The sequence below is a fragment of the Mesoplodon mirus genome (genome assembly GCF_964341445.2).
Source record: "Mesoplodon mirus genome assembly, chromosome: 6".
In the NCBI taxonomy this organism is placed as follows: Eukaryota; Metazoa; Chordata; class Mammalia; order Artiodactyla; family Ziphiidae; genus Mesoplodon; species Mesoplodon mirus.
Genome location: NC_138982.1, coordinates 118,649,217 through 118,661,919, shown reverse-complemented (window position 1 = coordinate 118,661,919; position 12,703 = coordinate 118,649,217). Strand labels below are relative to the sequence as shown.

At 36.6% G+C, this 12,703-nt stretch overlaps 2 protein-coding genes across 2 annotated transcripts in view; both read left to right on the top strand.

Annotated features, from left to right (window-relative positions):
- NRIP1 (nuclear receptor interacting protein 1) overlaps positions 1–5,400 on the top strand; it is a 76,551-nt gene extending 71,151 nt beyond the window's left edge. Inside the window, exon 2 of the transcript XR_014294338.1 lies at positions 5,385–5,400. The gene's annotated coding sequence lies outside the window, so the exon portion shown is untranslated. The remainder of the gene's footprint in view (positions 1–5,384) is intronic.
- Positions 1–12,703, top strand: part of SAMSN1 (SAM domain, SH3 domain and nuclear localization signals 1) — a 394,513-nt gene that overhangs the window by 71,232 nt on the left and 310,578 nt on the right. The window lies entirely within an intron of this gene.

The window sequence follows — 12,703 nt, the reverse complement described above, 5'->3', positions numbered from 1 at the left end:
TTGGACCCATTGTTAACAAAAGGGTGCTAGCTTAACTATGATATATATTCTACCTATTCTATTCTGTTTGGACTCTGAAGGTTGATTGCTTTTTGAGTTTACCTCTTAGTTATTATACTTTATTTGAATATGGAAATGTTGGGCACTAGCTTCATAGGTTCAAACTGTGATTTCAACAATGAAGGAATAATATATGTATTTTAAACTGAAGTGCAGTTGATTTACAATGTTTCAGGTGTACAGCAAAGTGATCCCATTATACATACATATATATATATATTCTTTTTTTTTTACAACTTTATTGAGTATAATTGCTTCACAACGGTGTGTTAGTTTGTGCTTTATAACAAAGTGAATCAGTTATACATATACATCTGTTCCCATATCCCTTCCCTCTTGCGTCTCCCTCCCTCCCACCCTCCCTATCCCACCCCTCCAGGCGGTCACAAAGCACCGATCTGATCTCCCTGTGATATGCGGCTGCTTCCCACTAGCTATCTACCTTATGTTTGGTAGTGTATATATGTCCATGCCTCTCTCTCGCTTTGTCACAGCTTACCCTTCCCCCTCCCCATATCCTCAAGTCACCTATCCTTCTCAAACTCTTCCAAAATATAACAGAGGGAGGAACACTCCCAAACTCATTCTACGAGGCCACCATCACCTTGATACCAAAACTAGACAAGGATGTCACAAAGAAAGAAAACTACAAGCCAATATCACTGATGAACATAGATGCAAAAATCCTCAACAAAATACTAGCAAACAGAATCCAACAGCACATTAAAAGGATCATACACCATGATCAAGTGGGGTTTATTCCAGGAATGCAAGGATTCTTCAATATATGCAGATCAATCAACATGATACACCATATTAACAAATTGAAGGAGAAAAACCATATGATCATCTCAGTAGATGCAGAGAAAACTTTCGACAAAATTCAACACCCATTTATGATAAAAACCCTGCAGAAAGTAGGCATAGAGGGAACTTTCCTCAACATAATAAAGGCCATATATATATATATATATATATATATATATTCTTTTGCAGATCCTTTTCCATTATACGTTATTATAAGATATTTAATATATTTCCCTGTGCTATACACTAGGTCCTTGTTGTTTACCTATTTTATATATAAGTTCAAGTTTTTAAAATTGAATCTATATATCTGTTAATCCCAAACTCCCAGTCCATCCCTCCCACCCACCCCCACCTTGACAACCACAAGTGTGTTCCCTATATCTGTGAATCTGTTTCTGTTTCATAGATAAGTTCATTTGTTTCATATTTTAGATTCCACATATAAGTGATATCATGTGGTATTTGTCTTTCACTGTCTGACTTACTTCACTTAGTATGATAATCTCTAGGTCCATCCTTGTTGCTGCGAATGGTGTTATTTCATTCTTTTTTATGGCTGAGTAATATTCCAATGAAGGAAAAATTTAATTTCTAACACTGTAGGACTATACCTTTAGCTTTTCCAAACAGCTTTCAGATATATTTTCTCATTTTACTCTCATAACTCATCTATGAAATAGGAGTATAGGCTAATTCATGAGATCAAGCAAATACATTCCCATTACAGATGACTAATATAAGCCATAAGAACAGTTTGCTCTGCAAAGGACCCAGTACAATGATTCTTGTACTTGCATGTTCCCGTCATGTTCTTATTAAGACCATAAAAGAGCTTAGAGGGTGTGGTGGAGATTACCAGTTGTCCACCCAAATCTGTACTCCATTGCTTCTGCAGTAAGATAATGTCATAACTGGGATAAAGCTGCCCATCTATGGACTGTACTTTCCTGCTCCCTCTGCATCTAGTGTGGCCATAACACTAAGCTCTCTCCAGTGAAGTGTAAGCAGAAGTGATAGATGCCATTCAAGGCTTGCCTTGAAAACTTGCACGCTCACTTCTACAGCTTTTTTTGTTTTTTACTCTCCCACAGGCTGAAATAGTGATGACAGGATGGACCTTAGGAGCCACCTGTTGAAGGTGTCAGGACTAGCCTCACTCTGCGCTGGGTTTCTGCATGACTGAGTGGAGCAGAGCCTCCCCACCAGCCACCTTCCCTCTCAGCTGTTTTCTTGAGAGATAAATCTACTTGTGTTTTCTTTCAACCATTACATTTTCAGGGATATTGATTCAGCAGTTTAATTAATATGGACAGCTACTCGATTTTACCCAGAAAAACTTCAAGAGCATTTAAGTCAGGACTGGTGATGAGACTGAAAATGATCAAGCCCTGACTTTACACCCTCTCTCCATTGTATATTTGATGGGGAGGGGGAAGGTTAGGAGCACAAGAGAGAAAAATAAAAGAGAGGTAGGTCAAGGGTGGAGAAGGCAGTGTGGAGGCAAGAATTGAACTACAGAGAGGTTTTCACTTCCTCAGAAATGAGTGAACTAAGAATATTTAAAAAATTGAACCAAAGAGGGAGGGGGTTGGGGGAGGGCTAGAACGGGTGGTTGGGGTTAGCGGATGTAAGCTTTCATATATAGAATGGATAAGCAACAAGGTCCTACTGTACAGCACAGGGAACTATATTCAATATCCTATGATAAACCATAATGAAAAAGAATATATATATATATCTGAATGACTTTGCTGTACAGCAGAAATTAATACAACACTGTAAATCAACTATACTTCAATAAAAAAACTTTTTTTAATTGAAACAGAAAACCTCCTGCTTTTTTTTTTTAACTACATATAGTCTTTATTGAGTATTCTAAACTCACTGGATGTCACCAGCTAATGAATTCTAAATTCTTTGTGTTTGGTTTACTCTTCATTCCAGTGAGTCAAACACCAAGAATTTAGCCAGGGTTCTAAAATAAGCGCTGCGAGAACAGTCACCTTGGACACATATTGCAGAAAGTAACCTCCACGTTTTCTTCTTAAGTCTTTTCCAACCAAATTGTGTCCTTTTTCTTTAACACATGTCACTTAGATTTTATCTTAGTAGGTCATCTCAAAACTCTGTGTGCTAGAATCCAGAGAAATAGAGAGATAAGCATCACCAACAGTTATTGATGATACAACTACTTAATATCTTCCAGAGGTGCTGAAACAAACACATTCACATGAAAACAGGGCCAGATAGAGACTTTAAAGGGCTCTCACAGACAAAACCATGGGGGGAGTGTGTACAGTAATCCACAGTCATCACTGCCCTAATAGTATCTGACCTGAACCTGGCACAGCTTCAGAAAAAGCCATGTGTTCAGGCTAAAACAAGAATGAGAAAAAAGGAGAACGTTGCTTTCTTCTAATGTGGTAAATAGGGCATGAAGGTTTTATAGTTTGCTAGTAGAACCAGTTTTACAAGTTCTCTACTTACCCACAGGGCTTAGCCTTAGGGAGAAAAAATAGTTTTATTCAGAAGATACCTTAAGATGTTTGGTAGAACATTTGAATTTGGTATCCAGAATGAAGAACTAGATTGAAGTTGTTATGTCTACATTTATTGGGATGAAGTTTGAAACTGGAACTATTATATTAAATTTTTTTTTCATGTGTGCCATACTTCCCATTTCTGTTTTTGGCATGAGGAAGTGATAGAAGAAAGCTTCTTATGTGTCCTCTTAAACTATGTGGAGTTGGGGGGACTGAACCCCCTTCATTAAAAATCTGAGTAAAATTTCACAGGTGGCCCTCCATATCCAGGGCTCTGCATCCACAGAGTCAACCAGGGTGGATCGTGTAACACTGTAGTTCATATTTATTAAAAAAAAAATTCCACGTATAAGTGGGCCTGCACAGTTCAAACACGTGTTGTTCAAGGGTAGAATCCTCGTATTTATTTAAATTGCTTTCCCAGATTGTTTACTTTAAATATCAGGAAATGGTCATTCATTTAATGGATCCAGGTCTTTGACTTTTCTCAGTCTGGAGAAGAAATAGCTTTAAGTAAGAAATCCCCACCGGGTATCAATATGTGTGTCTCTCTGGGTGGGTGTGCGTGAGAGAAAGATAGTGGCAGAGAAATGACACAGAGAGAGGAGGCAGAAACCATGAAGCCTTAAGGTAATAAAATCATCTGCAAAGTTGTTGAACAATAATATATTTGCACATTTCAAGTTTCCTTTCCCTTCAAGTTTCAGTATCACTTAGTGGAGTTGAGGTGACTTTTCCTTATGTCTCCTACTGCAGACGGTACTAAGGAGACAGCAGAGAAAGAGGCATATAAAGAGAAAAGGACTATATGTGTGTTTGTATGTAAAGTTTGTCTCATCCATTCCTTTCTCCTGGCTCAGTTAGTGGGAAATATTCTCATACCAGTTCTTTCCTTTAACAACTTGTCTGCTTTGATGAAGACAAATCAACTTCAGGTTTTTGTGACCCTTAGGAAAATATTCTATATCTAGTGGTGAAACTGATTTTATTAAAGCTGGTGTGAAATCTCTGCTTCCCTAGGAAGAAAATTTTATTTTTCTTCACTGAAGATTGAATAAGAAAAAAAAGAATCTGAATAAATATATTCAATTTTAAAAGATATAAATACAGAGTGGGAAGAGATCGCCTTCAAGTTCAAGTTCCAAACTTCAAGTTTGGAACTAAATACACATATATTTAGACATATATTTTACATATTCTTAATTAAGAATATTAATACAATTATAAAGCCTTAATAACGGAATGTTTTTATGCACTCACAAATTAAAGTTTTCATTACATTTAAACAACTTTTTCTGAATCAGGAACAAATTGCTTTTCTTCCTGCCTTCATTTGAGGAGCTAAAATAAGTTTTTGTTTTTAACTTTTATTTTAAAGGTCTGGTTATGCAGCTGATAGCTGGCTTAGCAAGATATCCTCACATCCTCTTCCACAAGGACCTCTCTGATATTTAGAGTCAATCCTGGCAGGAGTTTTGAAGTTCTAAAACAATCACAAATTTTTTCTTGTCTCTAATGATTCTCTGGGACTGTGAGAGCTCAGGTATGCCAGAAAGGTACTTGAAAAGAACAAGAAGTACAAGATGGTTTTGTTCCATTCAAATTAGGGTAGCTGCATTACTGCTATATATATATATTTTCCCCAGTAAAAGCTGTTCCTCTGTGTTTCTCCCTATCTCCCAAACTTCAGCATTCTGGATCACAAAAAAAGAAAACTATCTGACAGTCCTATCAACAAGCAGCCCACATTTTTGTTAAGTAAATGGGGGAAATTAGAATTGATTTCTTATTACCGAAAAGATTCTATTGTCAAATTAAGTGATCAGTTGAGCAAGAAGGGAAAATTCAGCCCGTTGTCACCATCACTCAAGGCAAGGCTGCACTCAGCCTAAAAATGAAAGGGAGATGAGTTGAAAATGAAGACTTTCTATACACTGATTTGTACTCAACTCTTCTTTCAACCTCTGCTAGGAAGGAGAATTTGTTTTCCCTCCCAAGCAAGGAGCAGCAGGGATTATCTTTTCCCGGAGGAGCTGAAATTTGTTTCCTTGTCAGAGGAGACAGACGAGGTCAGAGAAGACTCCGCCTCCCGGAACCAAAGTGCAGAAGCTGTGATTCTGGTTCATGACAAGAATGACGAGTGCTTATTGGCAGAGCAATCAAGCAAGACACCATCTCGCTTGCTGGACCACAAATTGCAGCACTGATTTAAAAATTATATACAGGACTTTTTGAGCCATGCCAAGGACCCCTTTCCCATTTTAGTGTCACTAGTGGTTAGTTTGCTTATTACGTGTCGTATCATTTATTTTTTAACATCTTTATTGAGGTATAATTGCTTTACATTGTTGTGTTAATTGCTGCTGTATAACAAAGTGAACCAGCTATACATATACATATATCCCCATCTCCTCTCCCTCTTGCGTCTCCCTCCCACCCTCCCTATCCCACCCCTCTAGGTGGTCACAAAGCACCAAGCTGATCTCCCTGTGCTATGTGGCTCCTTCCCACTAGCTATCTATTTTGCATTTGGTAGTGTATATATGTCCATGCCACTCTCTCACTTAGTCTCAGCTTACACTTCCCTCTCCCTGTGTCCTCAAGTCCATTCTCTATATCTGTGTCTTTATTCCTGTCCTGCCCCTAGGTTCTTCAGAACCTTTTTTTTTTTTTTTTAGATTCCATATATATGTGTTAGCATATGGTATTTGTTTTTCTCTTTCTGACTTACTTCACTCTGTATGACAGACTCTAGGTCCATCCACCTCACTACAAATAACTCAATTTCATTTCTTTTTATGGCTGAGTAATATTCCATTGTATATATGTGCCACCTCTTCTTTATGCATTTATCTGTTGATGGACACTTAGGTTGCTTCCATGTGTGATATCATTTTTTAAGAGCCATGAAACTATGCAAAGAATAGAAAGACCATAATATAGTCCTGAGAGGATACCACTGCTCTAAAAGCAAAAATGCTCATGTATTAAACATGTCCTCACAGGAATGAGAAAGAGTAAACTATTTGAAGCAAAATGAATGTGATTGAAAGTATCGATATTTCTACATGTCTTTTCCCTCCAACTTTTTATTTTGAAAATTTTAAAACCTACAGAAGATTGCAAGTACAATATGATAAACATGCATATGTCCTTCATGTAGATCTGTGCTAATAGGGTATCTGCTATCCATATATGGTAAATTGAGCTGTGCTGTTCTACATGCCTTTCTAAAAATAAATACTTCCTAAAGTTTTCTGAAAAGTGAACAAATACTTGGTCCCTAAACCAAGTAGATAAAAATTATATACATGAATATAGGTATAGTATATTATATATACACATATATATGAATTTATGTTAATAAATATAAAGAACATGTATATGTGTAGCTCTGAGCACATATGTTTATCCATGGACCTAGTCTTCATTTTCAATAAATCACTCAGAAAAAAGTGATTGTTTAGAAAGGTAGGATGGAAGTGTAGGCATTTAGCTTTTAAAATGTCTTTCATGTTTCTCTTAAGGAGTAGACCGAGGCCTGATGAGTTTAGTTATTCTCATATGAAGTATATAATAGAGTAGAAATAACAGAATCTTTCCCTTTCTTTTGTAAAATAAAATGAAGACATACATCAAAAATGGAAATTTTAAATACTAAGATGTTTCTTTCCAGTGATTGTGATTTACTAGTGAGTTTATATCTAAAACTTACCTGTTTGAAATCTTCTTTTTTCCTCTTTCTGCCCCAATGCAAGCTAAAACATAAATATAGAATTGTTAAATTTATTTGTAATCAATTCTAAATCCAGTAATCAATATTCAAAGATTCAATAAATCAGTGAAGTCACTGAAAAGTTTAAAAACTGACTTTGATCCTCCTTCTATCCACTCCCATGTGAAATGTGACAAGTTTATTTAATAAGTAAATAGAACATACCCAAAGGAATCGTGTTCCCTCTAATCATTCCCTCCCTTTGCAAGGTGATTCTCTCATAAAAGTTTTTTTTTTTTAAAGCATATTTCTATTACTATCCACCTAAGTGCTATATCATGCTATCATGCTTCTTAGTAAGTAGATTTGAATCTTGCAAACTAACAAACTTGTTTAAAACCAAGTAGGGTGATAAGACTGAAAAAACTACCTCTGTTAGTCTGCTCATGCTGCCATAATAAAATATCATAGACTGGGTGGTTTAAACAACAGAAATTTATTTCTCACAGATCCAGAAGCTGGAAAAGATCAAGGTACTGGCAAAGTAGGTTTCATTTTGAGGCCTCAGCAGTTGTTGTGGCACGCGGGCTTCAGTAGTTGTGGCTTGTGGGCTCTAGAGTGCCACAGGCTCAGTAGTTGTGGTGCATGGGCTTAGTTGCTCCGCGGCATGTAGGATCTTCCTGGACAAGGGCTCGAACCCGTGTCCCGTGCATTGGCAGGCGGATTCTTAACACTGCACCACCAGGGAAGCCCCCTGCTTTTCTTTTAACAGAGTCAAAATTTTCTTACTAATTTTTTCTCTTGTTGATTTATTATTGTTCAACTCTTTGTCATATAACATTGCAATTTATTTTTGACAGGTTTTCTTTTGACTCTTGATTTAGGGTACTTATTTTATAGAAATGTTCACACCTGTAGTAAATCTATCAATTTTATCCTGCCAGGCAGTGATTCTCAAATTTAATGCACATCAAGATCTCTTAATGTATTCATGAAAACACAGATTCCTGGGCTCCACCATCAGGGGCTATTATTCAGTAACCCTTTGGTGTGGTCCTGGCAACCATTTTTAGCAGTAACTGAGCTGATTCTAAATGAAGTAGTTAATAAACCACACTGTGAAATACTGCCTTACAATTTCTTACTTTGCATTAATACTTAGGGCTTCTCATGGTAATATCACATAAATAGCTATGTATATGTTCTCCTATTTTCTCATGTTGCCATTTTTCTATATCTATCTATTTAGTTCAGCTGGAATTTATTTTACTATATGCTTTATCCCAAGATATTGAACCATTTTTCCTATCACAATTTATTGAACAGCAACACATTTCCCCAATAATTTATAATTCCAACTTTATCATTTACTACAAAGTTATAAATACTTGAGGCTTTTGCTGAGTTTGTTTTTCTGTCCCACTAAATTATCTATCTATTCCAGCATACTGTTTTAATTACTATATCTTTTCAATGTACCTGTTACTGTGAAAAATGTCTTGTCCCCATTACTCTTCTTACACAAAACTATTTTGGCAATTCTCACCTGTATAATTAAAAAAAAGTTTTTCAAATTAATTTCTGAAAGTTTATTGGAGTTGTATTTAATCTATAAAATATTTTAAGGAGACAGCACATCTGTCCAATGTTAGGTGCTTCCCACCTAAAAGTAACCACAAAGGCCACACCTACTAATACTAATACTCTCAGCTTTGGGGCTAAAAATTTCAACATATGAATTTTGGGGGATAGAGACATTCAGACCATAGAAACCATAAAAGAAGCTATGAATAAACAGCTGTATAATACCACAAGGTGTTGGCAGGGCCATGCTCCCTCTGCAAACTGTAGGGACACCCTTCCTTGCCTCTTCCTAGCCTCTGGTAGTTTGCTGGCAGTCTTTGGTGTTCCTTGTCTTGCAGCTGTATAATTCAATTGTCACATGACATTCTCCCTATTTATGTATATGTATATATGTCTCTATATATAGTTATTAAAATTTTAGTAAATCAGGATGTGTTTTTTATTAATATAAGCTCCTAAGCTATTCCAATCAGTATTAAAATACTGATACTGATATAGTCTTATTAGATTTTCTCTATATAGTCTCACATACATAAAAATGTATTTGAATACATGTAAATATAAATTTTTTTCATGTTTTGTACTATTTCCCAAGATTCCTAATACTTCACAGTTACTAAGGCAGGCAATGTTGTCATAGGTCTGAAATGAGAAAGGCATTTCAGTCTATAAGCTAATATATTTTTCCTTCAGAGTTTAGAAAATCATTTCATTTGATTTTTTCTATGATTAAGTAAACGGCTGTTTTATTAACATTCTATTTCCCTTCAAAACTTTTCAGGGTAATGAAGACTTCTGAAAAGTTTAAGATTTTCTCTGCCAAGCAGACTGCCTATATTTAAATATTTATGAGAATATACATTATATGTACCCTCTAAAACACAAATAGAATGTATTTTTGTTATTTATTAGGAAATACTTTGATTAATTAAACAGATATTAGAATTGTACATCACTTTAGGGTTGTTTGATTCAAAAGAGTATTTGGTTTCAGTGATAATATGAAAATACTTAAAAATGTGATCTTATTTCCTTTTCATAATCTCTTCTCAGGAAAGTAAACAGGAACCATTAAAGTTGTACCTAGTGCTTCTCGGGGGTTACTTCACGGGCTCAGTCCAACTCTCAAGTGTGCTGGCTTTTTGCTTTTAAGGACAGTGAAGTCCTGTCTGGCAAGGCTATGGCGTCATGCACAGGGAAGCCACAGCCAGGGAGAGGAAAGCCATCCCCTGACCAGGTTTGATATTGCCCCCATCAGGAGCATCTCTGCAATGGAAAGTTGCAATGACTGTCCAGCTCTTTAAAGAGCAGGGGTTATCTATTTTATATATAAAGTAGATAACTAATAAGGACCTACTTCATAGCACAGGGAACTCAACTCAATACTCTGTAATGGCCTATATGGGAAAAGAATCTAAAAAAGAGTGGATTTATGTATATGTATAACTGATTCACTTTGCTGTACACCTGAAACTAACATAACACTGTATATCAACTATACTCCAATAAAAATTTTTTAAAAAGGATATATTAGCTAATATTATAATCTCTAAAAAAAGGAAATAGTTGCTCTAAACTAAGAATAAAATGAGTTTTATTTTTAAGACACACACAAAAAAAGAAGAGCAGGGACGCAGTCAGGCCAGAGAATGAACTTCAATTTTCATAAACTAACAAAACAACAAAAGTAAGAGAGAAATCATTATTCTCTATCTAAACTGGAGGTCCAAACAAATCCTCCCTGATTTAATGTGCAGATTCTGTTACAGTGTGTGCCAGCCGCAGAGATTTTCCAACTGTCTCATGACTCTTGGGCAACTTTGCCTTTTCATTTGGCTTTTAGCTGAGCAGGCTATGGGCTTTTAGGTTTGGCTGAGGGAAGCTGCCCCCTACTGGGCTTTGGTTGGTGGGAGAACTCCTGGACTTAGGAAGGGAAGCTGCTGTACTTGCCCCTGAATGACCCCGGGACTTTGGAACCTTCTGGATGACACAGTTGCTTACCCTCTTGTTATCAATCTGAAAACCCAGTCAAGCGCTACATTTCCAATCCCCTGACGGTCTCATGACCAACTTGTAGGTATTAGGCAAAACAGTCTAGAAGCACTGTCATAAAGTTGTTTACTGGCCTCTGTCTCAGGAAAACTTTACGGTGTCCTGGCAAACTTTATGCTCACACCACCAACTCTGAGAAGTCAAGAGTATTATGTATAATAGTAACGTTCTTAAAATTGACTCATGAACTGGGCTGTGAGTAGCTGACTTATCCCTGGTCTAACAGAGAGGGTGTAAAATGGCCCGGCCATGTACTTCCTCAAAGTCAATGACAGTAGAAATGAGGAAGGGGTCAGTCAAGTAAGAGAAAGCCTAGACAAAGGCCAAGTCAGTACCAAGGAAGCTGTCAATCTCTCTGCACTTTTCACACATGCTCAAACAATGCACTCAGCCGACACTGGAACAAAATGAAGATAAATGTTATATGTAGTTTGTTCTTATATAACTGTCACTGTCATAGGGCACAAGCTCTCTATGCGAATACTTCCGTTTCATTGATCACACTTTTCTTTTGAAAATGTAACTAAATGTCATTTCTACTGCTGCTTTTGCTTTACAAATAGGCTTTGAGTATTTAATTACATATGATAGACGTTAATATTTTTTGTTGGATGTGAGAAAGGTTATTATAGTATGCAATGTAGTGAAATATTTGTTTTATGGAAAGAGAGAAATGCTCAATCATTTTAATTTACATTCCTGTGCAACTTGGGTCATGCTGCCCTAAGGAGTTCTGTTTTCTAAAGAATAAGTCTATGGGGTGACTTCATCATAGATTCAGGTTACAGCATGAAACAAATACAGCCTGGGGACTTTTACTATGCACAGTACCTTAATTTTCTAGAACAAGACAAAACACAGTTATAATAAGTAATTTTGAATAAAACTCTGATTTATTATCATTTTATTTGAAAGACTTCCATGAGTTTGAGATAATTAACACAAACTTTCATGCTCTGATGCAGTATAAAGAACAAAAAGAAATCTGCCAGTGATATAGTTTTAAATGCAATTTTAAAACAAAATATTTAAGACCAATTGTTTTTTTATGATCAAGGAAAGACAAGTTACCAAACTGCCGTTAGGAATTTATGTTGGTATGAGTGTATTTATTTCAATTAAACAGAGATATGATACATCAAAAATAATGATAGTAGATTAAATTATGCCTTAAATATAGGTAAAGAAAGAGGTCTTTCTCCCTTTCTCTTTCTTTTTTTTTGGAGCCAATAGGGTAGAAATTGGAGTGGCCAGCAGGGGGCTTCTTTTAGCTTTCTCCTTTAAGTGCTAAACTGAAAATGCCTTTTAGTCTTTAGTTTCATAAATAATGAATAAAGTCTAAACAAAACATGTTTTTCTTCTATTTAGTTTATTCTCCTTTCTACTCCCCTTCTCACCGCTATTCTTTCTCAAGACCTGTAAAATGTGATCCCTGCTGCCTGGGTTGGCCACTGCTGGCTCTGCCCCAGCTTCCCCATCCCAAATTAATATTCTATTTTTGAAAACTTCCTGGCAGGGTAGGGAGATTTGGATGACAGGCTTTCCACCAGATGTAAATTAAAATTAAATTAAGAGCAAAGAAGTATATTCTGGTTTGATGATTTAAATGGCAGTTAGAGAAACCTGGTTTCACCGTGAAACATTTGGGAAGGATCTTCTGAAATGATGGGCTTGAATGGTAGTATAAAAGTTAATGAATGGCCGTGTAATATGACTTTTTTTTTTTTTTTTTTTTTTTGCGGTACGCGGGCCTCTCACTGTTGTGGCCTCTCCTGTTGCGGAGCACAGGCTCCGGATGCTCAGGCTCAGCAGCCATAGCTCACGGGCCTAGCTGCTCCGCAGCATGTGGGATCTTCCCCGACCGGGGCACGAACCCGTGTCCCCTGCATCGGCAGGCGGACTCTCAACCACTGCGCCACCAGGGAAGCCCGACATTTTA